This window comes from Amblyomma maculatum, chromosome 6 (genome assembly GCF_055883805.1).
Source record: "Amblyomma maculatum isolate TAMU_Amacu chromosome 6, ASM5588380v1, whole genome shotgun sequence".
NCBI lineage: Eukaryota > Metazoa > Arthropoda > Arachnida > Ixodida > Ixodidae > Amblyomma > Amblyomma maculatum.
Genome location: NC_139349.1, coordinates 53,977,952 through 53,995,617, shown reverse-complemented (window position 1 = coordinate 53,995,617; position 17,666 = coordinate 53,977,952). Strand labels below are relative to the sequence as shown.

At 46.1% G+C, this 17,666-nt stretch overlaps 1 long non-coding RNA gene across 2 annotated transcripts; it reads left to right on the top strand.

Annotated features, from left to right (window-relative positions):
* Positions 1 to 331: 331 nt before the first annotated feature.
* On the top strand, positions 332 to 16,261 carry LOC146185766 (uncharacterized). 2 transcript variants are annotated; one of them, XR_014708033.1, is made up of 3 exons: positions 332 to 594; positions 2,508 to 2,555; positions 16,004 to 16,261. It is a non-coding gene; the product is annotated as an uncharacterized LOC146185766 (long non-coding RNA). The 2 variants fall into 2 exon arrangements; XR_014708034.1 differs by lacking the exon at positions 16,004 to 16,261 and adding an exon at positions 6,860 to 7,339.
* Positions 16,262 to 17,666: the final 1,405 nt, after the last annotated feature.

The window sequence follows — 17,666 nt, the reverse complement described above, 5'->3', positions numbered from 1 at the left end:
TGCCTGAGGTTCCGTTAGCACCAAAAGTGTCACTACCCACTAGGTTATTAAACATGGCATGCTGCCAATTTACAACAAACGGCGGAAGCAGCACCCAGAGCGTGTGAAAAAAAAAAAAAAAAAAAAAAAAAAAAAAAAAGCTTCACCAAGCAAAATTTCCTTCGGGCACAGAACGGAAAGCAGATCGACCGGTAACAGAGTGCGACAGTGGCGCCATGTCGGGGGATGCAACGGAAACGCGTATTGAAAAGAGAGAGTGGGGCGAATAAAACAAGGGGAGAGAGATTGCTCCCCTTGAAGCGGGTGGCCGAACCCGTAGTTGGCGCTAAGCCTGACGAACTTTTGTGCCGCTCGGAGGAAATGTCGGAACTGTCCCGCGTCGCGCACGGAAACGGCGTTTGATTCAGCGACGGGCGGTGCGCGTCCGTCGTATGCTGCGAGTCGCCCGCATGACGCCTCGCAACGCAGAAAATCGCTGGGTGTTGTGTCGTGTGCCTCGCCCATCGGACGTCGGTGCGGCCAGCTGTGTGTATCGCCGAAGAGAATGACGCTGGGCGCAAATACGTTATGGGACGACGTAGCAGCGGTGACGAGGTATGGCAGACAAACCACGCGTCACTTTATTATTATTTTCCAGACTGCGATCTTTCACGACTGACACTAGTGGAAGCGTGGTTTCGTGTACCTTGGACACATCGTACTATAATGTCATGTTTCGCCTCCGCCTGTCATCTTATACCGCGGAAGTAAAAATTATGCAAGTGTGCGCCCCATGTCTCCTTCCCCTCCCTCTTTCTGCTGGAGAACTTGTGTCCCTTCAGCTTCGCTCTTTTGGAGGTGAAAACGCACGTACCGTTTTTCCTCCGGGGATTGGCTTGCTTTCTGCGTGTGCACCTGTGTCCTCCTTGATCGGCCATGCTTTCATAATGCCGTGACAGTCCTCGCGCGCCGCACACACTGCTCACCGGATACGACAGGAAGGGTCCACATGGCACCGAATTGCCGCGGACACAACATCATGCATGCACACCGTGCGAGCTTCCCTCGAAGCAGCTCTCTCACTCGGAGTGGAGCGCCGAGTAAGAACTGTCTGTTTGTTTCTCAGAACGGCGAAAGAGTCAGAGCGCTCAGCGGCCGCTGCGGCGCGGACAGCGAGCAGCCCGCGCGTCGATACTGGGGAAAAGCCGGTCGTCGCCACGCAGCCGCTGTTTTGTGGAGCTTTGTTTTGTTTTGTTCGCCGTTGGCGGCAGTTGCTGCACGGGGCCCGAGGAGCACTTTTTGGCGGTGGCCGGTAGGCGATGAGCGCAAAAAACTTGGCGGGGGGGGAGCGCCAGCGAGCACTCGGTGCGGGTCGAGTTGACAGCAGAGGAGTGATCTAATCAATGGAGCGGGTTCTAGCGGCGGCCGCGCCATTGGTCGACGCCGGGCTGTCTCCATTGGATAAGGAGGCCGCACCTATCAGGTCGCCCCGCCTTTCCGTCGCTTGGCGCCCTAAACTTGATCGCGCCGTCGCCGCTGTGCTGCCCCCCCCCCCCCCCCCCTTTACAACCGTCTCACCGCCGCTGCTGTCTTGAGCAAGTCGCCAAGAAGAAAGTTCTCGCACGAACCCTCTTCTCGACGCCGCCGCGCAACCTCGGTCATGACTCGCCGCATGGCGTCAGCGCGGTCACACCTATACGTGAACTCATCCGCCTTTGATTTATTGGGTTGAATGTGCCGATTGTTAAATATGTTGTACATGTCAGGCAGTTCTCACATCAGATTACCGTTGTTCTCTAGATTTGCTGGACCTACAGCACTACGCTAACATAACTCACACATGCGCGCTCATCCACATTACCCACAAACTGTGGTAAATTTGATGCCAACAAAATGTCATACCTCTCTATCACAATAGAACAGAACTTAAAATACAAATACCTAAAGAACAGCACTGGAAATAGGACGAAACATGGAAAGAAAGGGCGGACACAGGCGCTGCGCCTTCCTGTTTCTTTGTGTGTTTCGTCCTGTTCCCAGCGCTGTTATAAGTATACAGTATCAACTATCTGGAGACCTTGCACTTAAAAAAAATAATAAAACGGTTGCTAACTGCCACTCATTTTATACGCGGCGTGTGTACACTATTCCGCTGAAAAAACAGTAAATGAAACCAATTTTCGATATTTCGTCATACCAAGCAAGCCACAGAGAATACAATTCTTGAGCTTGTAGTTTGGTATGACGGTCAGCTTTTTATTTAGCTAACAAGGAAAACTTGAGCAGTGCGTTAAGTTCGGCCAGAAATTGTGCGCGGCATGCAGTCACCCAGAATTGAGTTGCTAACATATGAACACAGCACTTGGAAAAAAGGAAGTGAATATCGGTAAATAAGAAAGTGAAGTGGACTGGTTGGTGTAATTCATTCACCTATACCAAAAACCAAATGAAAAGGCAGGAAAGTAACACTGCTTGAGCCTTTGTTCTTTGGTAATTGACTGGCCTTTGTGTACTTTTTTGCATGCCAGACAATGACAGGAGCACTGGAAATTAAGACCAACTATGGCATTATCTCGGTGAGTGTTTCTCTGTGTAAATCATCACACTACATTTTGTCATGGTCGTGATTTTAGAATAAGCTATTCCAACACTATGATCGTGGTACGGTTTCGTCATTACTGATGTTTCCAATGAAAAATTGTGGAACACTAAAGTGCGATGAGGCGAAAGCCATTAGGTGGATCGTACGTAGCCCTCCACTCCAGCAGGGGGCGGCAGAAAGTTAGGTGGGCGGATGAGATTAAGAAGTTCGCAGGGGTCAAGTGGATGCAGCTAGCTAGCACAAAACCGGGTTAAGTGGAGAAATATGGGAGAGGCCTTCGCCCTGCAGTGGGTATAATCAGGCTGATGATGATGATGATGATGAGCCCTCCACTACGGCACCTCTATCTCCCTCTCTTCTAGCACTCCCACCTTCCTCCCTTTGAAACGCCGCTTATTTCTGCTTTACTGCGTCTTCTGTATGCTGCTTGGTGCGGCGTTCGAGAAAGCGCCAAGTGAAAGACGCAGTACGGACGTCTGGATCGGACGCCAGGCGGGGTCAGCTTCGTATATGCGTGAATGACGTCATGACCAAATATGACGGGATCATGACGTCAGTTCCAGTTATTACACATGGCTAAATGCGACGTCATGACTCACCACGTGATGACGTCATCTCTTTAATTATCATTCATCACTGTCACTATCGGTCACTAACTAGCGATGGCGGTCCCCATGGAAATCGCGGTGGCATGACGCTAGGAATACGTTTCTCACGTACCCGGCGGCTGTCAGGATGATTGACAGCTATAGTGGGACAGGACGCCGCCGTGGGTATGAGACATTAAAGGCTTTCGATTTAAAACTGGGCTTGCCATTGCTGATTTATCTTCAGAGTGCAGCCGAAGTTCTGGTGGCATCAAAGAACCTTTCGGACTTCGAAACTTTTGCCTGCACGTGGCATACATTAGATACTTTTAGTTTAGCGCTGCCGCTTATCGCGGCCGTTTATCGCTACCGCGCACCGTCAGCACTGGTTGGTCCCCACGTGCGGCGTCCGCCGAAATTTGACAGGAACGTGGCGCCATCCGTAGCCATCAGGGTGATCTGCGCATGCGTACTGACGCTCGCGCGGTAGCGGTAACGGGAAGCGGTAGAGCTAAACTAAACGTTTCTATTGATATTCTCGGCGGTGGTGAGCATAAACAGGGTGTCCACGCTAGCTTCAGCCAAGGGTTAAAAAATAAAAAATTTGAAGTATAGGCCAGAGAAACCACTTGTATACAGCTGCCAGTGCCAGCCATCTGGTGCACTACAGGCAATTTTTTTATTTAGCAATTAACTGGTTAGTAATTAAGATTATTCTAACTGTGGTGTGATTTGCAAAGTTGGAGTGTGTCTTATAAAACCCTATTCCATTTATTTGGAATAAAGAAAGCCTCACGTGTATCTTTTTTCCATGCTCTAAAGAACACCCGCGAAATACAAAAAAAAAAAAAAAAATCCCATGACTGGTGCGGAGGTAGATGGGAACCACTCCCAGATCTATTAATACGCGTAACGCTTTAATAGCTGAAGAGGCTGCGATAGCGCTAGCATGTACAGGCACTAAAGCCAGAACTATCCTTTCAGATAAAAGGCGGCTGTTAGGAACTTCGGCAAAGGCCTAATTTCCAAGCAGGGGGCCAGTCTACTGAGAAAGCACCCGCTAAACCGGGAGGTTTCACTCATCTGGGTTCCAGCTCACGAGGGTCTACCAGGCAATGAGGCTGCCCATCGCCTCGCTCGAGATGTATACACCCGAGCGGCCATAGAGACCCCGCTACCCGGAGACAAAGACCTACAAGGAGCTCTCTGAGACTCACACTAAACAGAAGGATCTATCCACCACCAGATAGGTCCCTAATACCCTCAGAATGCAGGGCTTGGCGAAAAATTCAGGCCAACCGTTTCTTTCCTCATGTTACTCTGCATAATGAGTTGACAGGGAACCCAGAGGCTTGTAATCTCTGCAACGTACCTCTGAGTCAAAAGCACCTAATCTGGCAATGCCCCGATTCTCCGGAAGCTAAAGAAACTGATCCCCTTGATCAAATTACCTGGGAGTCCTACATCCGCAGCCCAAATGTGGATGAACAAAGATCGTCCTACGCCTGGCAGAGGAGGCTTACTCCAAGACCTTCTCTGCGGCCACGGCGCAGGAAAGCCGGCAAGGAGACCCTCCCCCTGGCTGAGCCCCTGCCCCGAGGTCCATGTCGGTGTAAATAAAGTCTTCTCACTCACTCACGCATTCGCGCGCCATGATTGTGGTACTCTCAACCGTGGTTTGAGTGAATGAAATCAGCTGCGGCCGTGGCTTCATGGCCTGCAGCCGCAGGCCGATAAGTCTGCTATGATTTCTTCGTCCGCTCCAGGCAGTCGACGACCGTGACGGTGCAAGCTGCAGCGAGTTTACCCGTTTACCCATCACCACCGAGATCTCGGTCGTGACGGCTGCAACCGTCGCCAACATATTAGCGTATACCGCTGGAACTGGGCTGTCGTGTCATGGCCGCAGCTAATTTCGTTCCTCAAACCACGATTGAGAGCACTACAATCGTGGCGCGCGAACGCATTAGTCATATGATATTTTTTTGTATATTGCGGGCTTTCTTTGAGCTTGGGAAAAATATGAACATTATGCTTTCTTAATCGGAAATAAGTTTAAAGAGGGTTTCAGAAGGTGCTGTCCTATTTTGCAAATCACATTTGTTGTCGAAAATTACTAAATAAAGGAGTATTTTAATTACTAATGAGTTAATTGCAAAATAATAAAAATGCCCGAGGTGCGCCAGATGGCTGGCAGCTGCATATCAATGGTTTTTATGGCCTCCTCAGATGTTTTATTTTTCAACCCTTGGCTAAAGTTAACTTGTCACTGTATGAGCGCTCCGGAGCACTTTATAAGGTTGTGGCAAGTGCCACTGCATGTCTCTTTTATCATGTCAGTTTTGTGCGATAGAACCAGTGTGACAGGTGTCAACGTGTTGTTGCGAACTGTCAGTATTAACGCCTCCAAAACCTATATTTGCGGTTTGGCTTCAGACTTTTCATCATCGCCGTTGAGTTCCGCACCATGTGCAGTGGGACAGCGACACACGGCACATCTAATATAGACACGGCTGTCTTCAATATCTCGATCCCAGAGTAACACGTACTTTGGAATTCCGCGAGACATGTTCCGCGCATACATACGAGGTTCTATAAACTGAAACTGGACGCTATTCGCAAGTGGATAGTGGGATATAAGGTATACCAATGCCAGAATCGTGCACAAAACTAAAAGTGAGGTTCTAAGATTTGAGAATTGCACACTTACACACGAAGCCTTGCAAAGTGTGTGTGTGTGTGTGTGTGTGTGTGTGTGTGTGTGTGTGTGTGTGTGTGTGTGTGTGTGTGTGTGTGTGTGTGTGTGTGTGTGTGTGTGTGTGTGTGTGTGTGTGTGTGTGTGTGTGTGTGTGTGTGTGTGTGTGTGTGTGTGTGTGTGTGTGTGTGTGTGTGTGTGTGTGTGTGTGTGTGTGTGTGTGTGTGTGTGTGTGTGTGTGTGTGTGTGTGTGTGTGTGTGTGTGTGTGTGTGTGTGTGTGTGTGTGTGTGTGTGTGTGTGTGTGTGTGTGTGTGTGTGTGTGTGTGTGTGTGTGTGTGTGTGTGTGTGTGTGTGTGTGTGTGTGTGTGTGTGTGTGTGTGTGTGTGTGTGTGTGTGTGTGTGTGTGTGTGTGTGTGTGTGTGTGTGTGTGTGTGTGTGTGTGTGTGTGTGTGTGTGTGTGTGTGTGTGTGTGTGTGTGTGTGTGTGTCATACTAACTGCATATCTGTCAACTAGCTGTTCCTAATTTTCCGCGAGATGTACGATTTTAGACAAGTTACATGGATTTACAAAGCTTGCTCCAAATCTTACGGAAAATAATTTTTGTTTGCGAGAAAAGTTTTGAATTTGATTAACATGCACTACACCGTTCCTGACGGTATTTTCCACCATTACAAGAAAGTAATATGAACCATCTGCGGAATCCTCATCAGCATGCCGTATGATTGTCATGACTTTTATTGTGCATCGATTGGTATACATCCTCTAGAATCTATAGTCCATAGATAACCTTTTTTTTTTCTTTTTTTTACACAAAAATGCACACGATAGTTTGCACAAGAGCGTCGAATGGGCCGAAATATGCCAGTATAGAGTCATGTTAGATTCAAGACGGGGAATTGTTGCATGAAAGTGACTGGCATAAGTGACAAACTGCGATGCTCTTTCTTGCCTTATCTGTCTTCTCCTCTTTGATCCCCTCACTCCTCTTCGTCAGTGCAGGGTAGCCAACCGGAATACCCGAACGCGCCGCCATTGAAAAAGGGTGCAGGTTCCGCATTTTACTACACCTGTGCCTGCGATGGGAACTACTCGCTTGGCGCCAAGGAGGACATCAAGGTCTACATCACTTTCCAAATACGCCAGGGATATGTTCAAGCCATGGACAACCAACCAAACCTGGTGCTTATGGTTGTGAAGACGTGAGCAATCTCGTGGAGAAAACACACCACTTAAAAATCTAGAAAAAAAAATATTAAGCGTGTGCTTCTCCCTTCACCCCTGCAGCGAGGGTTTTAGTTTAGTAGGTATGACATATTCGATATCAACTGTAGTGCTCCACTCCCACTGGTATTCGATTAGTGCTTTGGTATGTTTCAACCTTGATAGTACGTCTTCGCACAAGCGACAAGGGCAAATGCTCTCGCGCAGTCATATGTTTAGCCCCTCCCTCCCCCTCCCACACACCTTTGGTTACTAAAACCGAACATACAAATAAACCTCTAGTTTTGCAATGTAGGCTCGGCCCTTCGATTTTTATAATAAAACCTACTAGAACGACCGAATTTGCGGTTAGTGAAAAGAAAAGGGCATATATATAACGTTATAGTTAGCCTTCAAAGTAGTAATAATATTAAGTTTTGATCACTGTGTTCTCTAAGATGTTTGGTTCAGTTATGAGGAACAGTCTTTAAATACCTTCCCGACTATTCTTCAGTCCGGTATGAGAATATCATTTGCGAGCAATTTCTCAAATATTGCTATCATGCCGCAACACACCAAAGTGTTATCTGAGCTCTTACACCTGCAGTGACAGGCTGGTGACTTATTTTGCATACGCCTTCGATATCTCTGTTTTCGTGATCTGTAGACGTTGTATTAAATCCGCCGACGTGTTTCATGGTAATCCAGCTGGCACTATATACTTCAAGCAGCGCGTGCCACCTTTGTATACCAGCTCCAAGTGTTTTTCCAAGCACATAAAGTGTAGTCACTACAAGGCAGTGTTTCCTGTAAGGTGTGTTACCTTGCAGCACCTTTGTTTTTGCCCTCCCCATTTCCCTTGCTTTCATTAAATGACGAATAACCGCCGCTCACTTCCCCGGGGTGAACAGTGTACGCTCGCGCATTCCTTTACGCTGGTAAACGTGAACGTGAAGCACCCGTCTGAGAGTATGCTTCACTGCACTTCTCTGTAAGGCAATGAAACTCACCTCGTTACGTGCTGGCAGAATGTATCGTGAACAAAATTTGGTCCCATTTCTTCGGCAATGTGCCTTTTCTCGACTCCGAAGCGCCTTATTGGCCAATGAGTACGATTCCACGAGGCGGAATTTCTGCTGCGACTGCCGCATATTGAAGCGGGTGCAAGAGTATTTAATAATAATAATAATAATAATAATAATAATAATAATAATAATAATAATAATAATAATAATAATAATAATAATAATAATAATAATAATAATAATAATAATAATAATAATAATAATAATAATAATAATAAAAAGAACTTTGAATGTTTTGAGATATCGGTGCGGGTTACCCACTCTATTTTCGATCGTCAACTTATCCCAAGTGGATTCCCCACTACGATGTGTCTCTCTCCCTGCCACCTTCTAGCCCTCCTTCATTAGTTTCCCTAACGAAGGAGTTCCCGGATTTACCAGAGAGTGAGAAGGTTACTGCGCATTCCTTTCCATCACGACCAACCAACCGCTTGAGCACGTGAAGAGCTCACCTGACAATATTTGCACCACATGGGAAGCATTCACGCGCGATATTTGCATTAGAGAAACTGTTTTATGCAAGCAAAATACGTTGGGGGTTAAGGCGGCTTATGTGCTGGGAAAGCGAAATCATGAATGCCGCATCGTGAGTTTGTATGCTGTCGTTTGGAATTCCTGTCGAGAGTTGTCCTCTAACTTGACTTGCAGCTGTGTGCTATGTGAAAGGAGAAAACGTATGACGTCATCCGGAGCGCTGTATCGACGAATGGTTGCGCACCCGGGTTGAAATCTCGGCCGCTGAGACAGCGTTTCAATGGAGGCGAAACGCGAAAGGCGCCAGTGTGCTTTGCAATGTCTGCAAACGTTAAAGATCCCAAGTGGTCGAAGTTACTGTAGCGAGAGCTACATTGGCCACGAACTAGGAGTTTCGCGTGGCGGGAGGCGCAGAGCCGTTGCCTAGCAACCGCCGCAGCTGGCCGACGCCGCGCGCTTGCCGCGCCATCTGGCAATCAAGAAGCAACCAGAAGAAGATGGTTATGTATCGTCTTTAATGCAGCAACAACATAGCTAGACATAGGAAGTAGCACATCTTAATTCTCTTTCTCTAGCATGAGGATGATAGTAGTGATGATGATAGGCTAGTCAGCGGCGCATTTCGGGTGAGCGTGTACTCAGCTTTGGGCAGGATTGGGTTAGACCATCCTAGTACACTCTAGGTTAGTATACTTTAGGTTAAATATCATTGATTTTATTTATACATTTTATTGCGTGTATATAGTTTCGATTTCTCCCTTTGTTCGAATCACAGGAGAAGTGCACTTGTATGTAATGACCTTTTTGCATGTATACTTCATTGTATTAGTCCATGCACAGTGCGCTTGTTTTATAACAATATAGAGATGCTGCTTGTCACTGTTCACTGAAACCTGCCAATGAAGGGGGCCTGCGGTCCTGTCAAGCTGGCTTTGGGCAGCTTTTTTCTGCAAGATTCCTACATCATGCAAAGTGATGTAAATAAAGTGTTATTGTATTGTATTGTATTGTATCGTATCGTATTGTATTGTATTGTATTGTATTGTATTGTATTGTATTTTTCTGTCCTTATAGACAGTACCTTAGACAGAGAAGTTAGTTTAAAGAATTTCGTGGCATGGGGTAGAACTGATGGAATTCTAATTGCTCGCAAGCGTTTTTTAGTTTTAGTAAATACCTTTTCATGATCCACTTAGGTGTTGTACGTCAGCCACAAGGTGAAGGCTCATTTAGTAGTGTTGTGCTGAAGGCTTTGTTCCGGGACACGTCCGCAGCACTCGGCAAAAATACACGCCATCAATAAGCGTGAACATTTAGGACGTGTGTTTACACTGCTTCTTCTTTAGGGTTCCACTGGCGTGACCCCAGCAGTCTAAGACGACCCAGCCCTAATCGTCGTGAATGATATCTGCTCCAATTTCGTTAAATTAAGAGGACTGAAGTGTAAGGGGGAATTACGGCCCGCGTGTTTTTATAGCGTCAAGATTGAGAACCGAATGGGATATCAAAAGGGAGGCTAGCTGAGGAAGCGATAGTTGGGCCTTGGTATATAAGGGCATCTGCTCTCTTTTATCCAAGTATCTTCTGGTGTCTCCTGTGTGCCTGGATGCGTTTCATTATTTTCTCAATGCTTATTGTGTTTGTAATTCTTTTGGGTTTCTACAATAGACCACTTACAGAAACCTGTAAGTCAGCTTCTCTGCCAGGCTTGTTTTCCGACCAAAAGGTCTCGTTCAAAGACGTCACTTTCTTATTATTTGAAGAAACGAAAAGAGGCAAGCTCCCCATACTCTCCTCCTGCGACACGTTCGCGACTGACAAGTGTGAATGAGCCGTAAGGAGCGCCTGCCTCGTTTCGCTTCAACAAAGACTGCGAGGGTGTCGTCTGAGACGAGACCTTTTGGCTGGAAAACAAGCCTTGCAGACGAGGTGGCTTGCAGATCTCCGTAAGTGGTATGTAGGCTTCTCTTATGGCCCCCACACGTTACTGTAGCCTTCATAGCATGACGGATAACGGAAGGTTTCATCGCAAGCGACTCCTTGTTTATTTGGTTTAGTTTGTCCATTATAGTAACATCGGCTGTAGCGGGCGGCGTAGTTAGAGGGCTCCGGAAAGTTTGACCACCTGCGGTTCTTATATATATATATATATATACGTTCACTGACATGTACAGCACACGGGCGTTTTGCGTTCCGCCTTCATCGAAACGAGCGCTGCCGCGGCCGGGACCAAACCCGCATCGTTTTGTTCGGTAGTAAAAGACATATTTTCTACGTGTGATTAATAAATCTGTGCGCGTCGGACTAGTAGAAGACGTTCTACCGCGTTCATCGCCTCTGGACTTACGTCAAGTACAAACAACTTTCTGTTGAAAAATACGTTCGGCCAGAATTCTCGGAAACGGTTTAGCTTTCATAAATTGCATTACACTTCGGTATTCGCGATTCTAAATATGCGTGAGCTGTCAGCATCTCTTTACGACGTATATCTTACTCGTCTTGTTTGTATATTAATGTGAAATCATTTCTTGTTTCAAAAATGGCGAAGTCAAAGCCTGTCTTAAGAGCGAATCCGCACGAACTGACGCAAGAAAAACAATTGTGTAACCGCCAGGTGATCTAACCATCGTCCTTCCGCTCCACAGCCGAGCGCTCGAACTATATTTATTCCACGCCAACTGCCGGAGAACGCGTAATTCTCCTTGTCTAGCGTAAGGACATCGGAGGGCGCTGATGGAAAGGGCAAGAGTGCCAGTAAGTGAAAAGACAAAAATTAAAAAAAAATGAAAATTCTGCCCCAGAGTATAAGTTGCGGAGGTCAACGAAGCGTTTCGAAATCTGCTCATGCAAAATTCAGAACAAAGATAATGAATCTCAGCGTCTTGCTGCGCGCAAACCCTCTGTCAGACAGATGCGTTGTGCCATCTAGCGAGTTGACACAAAGCACCACAGCACAGCAGTCTCGCACGGCTTTCGCCAGGGAGCAGCAAATAAGCCTCGAACCTCGTTTTCTCTTTCATTTATAGCGCAAAACGCGGCTCAGAAACGGCAAATGTATAAAGAAAGGAACATGCAGCAACACAATTGGTAGCAGTCAGAGACATGCTTTCGCGTAACAGTGCGTAACTAGACAAGTGCACCTCCGGAATTGTGTATATCCACGAAGGCATTTGTGTGTGTGCATGTGTGTGCGCGCGTGTGTGTGTGTGTGTGTGTGTGTGTGTGTGTGTGTGTGTGTGTGTGTGTGTGTGTGTGTGTGTGTGTGTGTGTGTGTGTGTGTGTGTGTGTGTGTGTGTGTGTGTGTGTGTGTGTGTGTGTGTGTGTGTGTGTGTGTGTGTGTGTGCGCGCTTTAACGTCATTAAATATGGCTGCGACGGGCATACAATGTACAGGGTCATCCACTCCTAGTAGTTCTGTTTGCGTAGTTTCAAAATTTAAAATTGCCTGTGATAGAACTGGGAAGCAGGAGGGAATATAGTTTGAACATGGTCACTGTGGTGAAGATCTCATGAGTTGAAGGCAGGCTGCTAGCATATAAAGCATTCGAAGTATATTTGTGCTAGCATTTGAAATGACGACATATTCGCTAATTAAAGTCACGCTGGGTTCATGCTTCTCCGCAGTGCACTGCAACGTTACGTTGGTGCACAGTGCCAGTTAGGGTGCCTCGTGATGATGTCGAATGGTGACGCTGGATTTCCAGCGTTACACGCCGCGAAAGCCAAGCCTTTTGAGCTTAGCTTGGCGGCTTTCGGCCGGGCATAGTCTGCCGTGGCGCAAGCAGCAAGCAACCCTGAAAGTCAACGTATGACGCTATCACTAAAGTTTTTCCTGACTGCTCTGACACTGTGAGGAGGAGCCTGCACGTAGTCTTAGGTTTCGTTTGTGACTATGTGACTGCTATAAATGCTGAAAAAAAAAAAAAAAAAAAAAAAAAGTCCTTCCGCTCACTTTACCTTGACGATTCCCGCCTTACAATATTTATCTCCCTGAATTGTAACAAGCACTTTTCACGCGCCCCTTCAATGAGATTGCATTAAAGTACACATTTCTCAAAGAAGGCAGTGGCGTGTCACAAATTTTCTGATCGATACTTTAGGCGCTAATTACGCGAGCCCTAGTACCGTAGACATCAGCGACTTATTACATAACAGCTACACTTATTAAGGTTAAGATTATTAATTAGAATGACCGAACTGCCTTTTTTAAGGTATCAATGCGCTCTACTACTTGAGGCTCGGTACGTGTTATGTTCTACTGCTAAGTTCTAATAAATAGCACTATTAATAGTACGAGTAATTAGGATTGTAGTTAAGACCATCCGTTGATAACAGCGAATAATGACACATGATAATGCTATCGAGTCAACTCATGGATATTTAGGCGCCCCATAAGCTTTTATCATATTTAGCGCCACCTGTGATGGTTTCCTTCCTCCATGTGTGCTGCGTGCCCGAAGCCTTGTCTTTACTATACAAGGCGTGAGCTTTGGAATGCTGCACATTTTGTCCAGCAGGTTGGTGTCAAGAAGACCGACGACAAATTTGTTCCGCACCAGACGTTCTTTCCCATCGGCGGAGTCTTATACAGTTGCACTTTTTCACGAGCGTGCGTAGCGCAGTGTAGCAGTCATCAATCGATTCTCCTTCCTCTTGTACGCTTCGGTGCAAACGGATCGTAGATATCGTTGGCCGGGTGAATGAAGTTGCCGGTGAGTTTTGTTCTCTACGCCGCTCTCTCTATATAGCGAGCTCCATATTCTTCATTGCTCAGAGCTATATCCCGCGTGCTTTATTGGTAATCTGGGGCTGCGCACACAGCGGCGTATTTACAATGAAAGCGCGACTGTTTTAGTTTCCTTGCTTTCTTCCGTTTTTTAGCCATGCATGTGGGCGTAGCTGTACTTCGGCGACAGTTCTAAGCCTGCTTCGCGGACGTACACTATCAAAGCCTGCAGTGCTATAAGACAGGGTTCTCCATTTTTGTTTCCGCGCGCGCTACTACGGTAATAACGCACAAACGCATGAAGAAGCTGACAGCATGAACAAAAGCGCGAAGCCACAACTGTTTAATGAAACTGCAACACTTGTTTGATAGATTTTTTTTACGCACGCTGTGTCATGCATGGAATTATCGAAGAGGAAGCACGTGCTGCCACACATCTATATATGTTCGTGGCACTATATGTTCCAGCTTTTGTCGATACGATGGGAGCGCCAGTAACAAATTACTTTGTGAGCTCGCGCTCTATTTATACGTGCTGTCTCTTCGTAGGTTTCTGCGTTAGTAGTGTTGTAGTAGCGTGCAGTAATCAAGGAGGCATTAAGGCTTGTCGTAAAGGGGGGTTCTGCGTCCCCGACTGTGGACCATATCGTGACATCATCTGCGTATTACCGTTATTTTACGTGCGATGGATATTGAAGGTGCGTTAATTTAATATTAGATGAGCTAAAACTGAATCCTGTGCCAGTCCCCTATCTGAGCTGTAATTACTTATCTGCTCGAAATTACTGTAAATAGAGAGTGCAAGCCCTTAAGCAGGTTATGTACAACTTTCGTAATATGTTAAGAAATGTCAATGTATTCCATGTTTATTTATTTATTTATTTATTTATTTTTACATACTGTGAACACCATATGAGATTATAACATGGAAGTATCATGGGTTAAACAATATTAATACGGTAAGCCCAGTATGCCAAATATCACACAAAGCTATACACACAGTGCTGTGAAAGTAAGATTTTATACAAGTCGCTTAAAAATATGAATTACACGCGTTACCAACTTTCAGTTACTCAGACTAGCAGAGGAAAAATACCATGGAACAGGTTTACAATTTGAGGAATACTCAGAGAGTAAGCTTCATTCCTAGCTGCAAGGAAGGCGTGCAAATTTAAAAAAAAAAAAAAAAACTCGGAAGGTTATGTTTGCTTTAGCAGAATTTCGACGAAATAAAAATGCATTAATGATAAACTGTTTGTGATGAGTGAGTCAAGGGTGTACCATTCACGTATAGCTTGAGGGAAGAAGTGTCAAAAGCATTCGGTCCGGAATGTGCACTCGCTTAATGTTCGTGAGTGCTTATGGCGCGTGGGTCTGGTGTCTGTAACAGATATATATTTGTACGCATCACTATAAACATACCGGCTATACTGAGTAGCTCATTTGGTGAATCTGTTTGCCTATATTTATAGAAAATTAATCTGATTAACTTTCTCTGTACTTGTTCTATTTTACTTATCTGTTATTTAGTGTTTAAACACCAGACAATACTAGTGTATTCCAGGATCGGTCTTATAAGAGCATTACAGACTAATAGCTTTATCTCCGGTGGTGCTAGTTTTAAGCGCCTTCTGAGAAAAAAAAAATATTTTTAATGCTAAGGATGAGATGTAATGTGTGACTTCCACCTGAGGTAATGGGATTACTCCGAGGTATTTGTGTTCCATGACTTGAGTCAAAAGAGTATTAATAATGATATATTTGTTTGTTTTGTTTTGGGGGGGTTTAACGTCCCAAAGCAACTCAGGCTAATAATGGTATATTTTAGTAATGGTCAGTTGTCCAATAATGGTATATTGGAAAACTGATTTTTTTGCTTTTTTCTGGTTATTGATAACGCGGCGAATCTTTTAGCATTTAGGTCCATTTTCCATTCAGAATACCACTTAATTACCGCTTCGTTGGTCGGCGCTACATGGTCTTCTGGTGAGTTAATTTCGCGGTAGATAAAGCAATCACCTGCAAATAGCCTAATGTTAGAGCAAATATTCGATAGTAAATCTTCGTATTCTTAAAGGTTTGGAATTCTGACAGTTGCCATGTGTCTTCGCCACATCCATACAAGGTAGTATGAAACGACACACGCATGAAACCTTCGGCCAGTGCACATGCGTAGCCAACCCAGTTTCCGCGCTTAGACTTGACCGGACCCCATAATGCTATAGATGGAGTCTTTACTAATTTTTTAGCCATCATGATAGGAGCTTGGGAGACCCTACCGCCACCGTACGCTGGTGGGAGGTTCTCCATAGTGTATAGGGCCTTTGGTATCGATGCCACTAGTGTTATGAGTCTAGAGGAATTCCCACTATACCATACCTCATTATAATTACGTCCAAGGAAGCAACAACAGCTTCTCCTAAGTTCTCAAAACGTTCGCGTGGAGCGCAGTCACCTCCCGGCGTTAACTCGCCTCCTCAACAGCAGCCGATAGAGAAAATGCGGTAAATTGTGACATTATAGCGCCGGAGAGTGCGACAGATTTGGGAACAAAGGGATTGCGGCTTGGCCTAAAAGCTACTTTCGTAAAGCTGTAGGGAAACACACCTACTGTCAGCATGATCTTTTATCTGTCTCGTCCTTCTTCCATGCAGGCAAAAGTCGTCCAGCAGCCCTGTTCTCTCCTGTACCAGAGCTATACTGCACCAACCTGTCAACCTCTCATGTGCCCATGTGTCGAAAATAAAGATGAAGTGTCTCCTTATCTCGAGCTATAGCACGCTGATGCCAGAGCTCGAAGGGATTGCTTCTATATATAAGTAGCATAGACTAGACTTCTGGTTGCGTTCCTCCCTGATCCTCCACAACTTTTGATGCCAAAACACACGCTATTTGGCTCCTCTGATTCGCACTTAAAGACCAATTCCGACGTCGCCGAAGATCCATGCCCGCCCTCATCAGAAAGGCCGTGACATCCATTGATGCCCTCATGTAGGATCTGGCCACGCAGACGCTAAATCTCCAGATGCACCTCGCTCGACTTCGTCTTAGGGAAGCACCGGGAACTCACTAGTTGCGATCAATGCGTCGTCAAGAGCAGCGATTCCTATATCAATGTCACCCTACCGAATATTGGGAAATTAAAATATTTGCGGTCCTAGTTGATCGATAAGCCATGCCTATTCCGGTTCGCTTCGGCAGCATGGCTCTGCAATGCAAATTCTCACCGATAGCTTCGGACGTCACGAAGTGCTCGTTGATGAACAGGGGATGACTCCGGTGCGCAGCTCAGCGGATGTGGATGTCACGAAGTGCTCGTGGATGAACACGTGGGTAATTTCCTGGCTTTGAGTCCAGTGCGCAGCTCAGAGGTCTCGTTGCGGGCCCTGTACGATGAGATCAGGTTCTGTGTCAACGATTCGGAGGAGATCGGAAGCTCTGCGGACCACTATTCAGTAGTCCTTCATCCTATCTCAGTGAAAACCCTTCTGCGCGAGCTTGGCATCCTCTACCGACAGAAGCTCAAAGTGTCGACGCCAGGATTCGACAATGTAAAGTTGAGCGCCGAGAAAAAGTGTTTTCATTCTGCTCATAAATGCTGCGCTGCTTAGTTGTACACGGAAAAAGGAACTGGACAAACGCTGAGGTTAAGCGCAATCTACCAACTGAAGTTTTATTTCTTAGAATAGGAAAAAGGAAACACAAGCACGCGACGTAACCTGAGGATCGTGAATACACAAATCATAACAGTGCACTGTAACAGCAAGAACAACTAAGGAATGAAACCATGAAAATGAAAATATGAAAAATAAACACCTTATCTAAGCCCGGGATGAAGTCGCACTCAACCCCCCCCCCCCCCCCCCCCCCCCCCCCCGCGCATCTAACAGACACGCACGGATGATCCTCATGCAAGTCTTTTGTCTCTTCTCAAAATATCTATTTCTCGGCGGGAAAGGGCTACGGAAGGGGCGCTAACGTAATCGCCTTCTTTGTCAGAAACCATCCGAAAGGCCTCAATTACCTCACGCTTTTCCTTTTTTGTTGCCCGCGCCAAAATAACCGTGCGGAAATATGGGCTGCACTCGTGTTTCAGGCAATGGTTCGCCAAGTTTTCTGCACCCTGCAGGGAACGACATTTCCTCCTGTGCTCCAAAAGCCTTTCATTGAGGCAACGCCCAGTTTGCCCCACGTAGCACTTGCCGCAAGAGAGGGGAATTTTGTAAACTACCCCCTTAGAGCACGGAACAAAAGGCGAAACATGCTTAATGCCGCACGCACTTTAGCTTGCGTCGGAACGGAAGCGAAGTTTGTCAT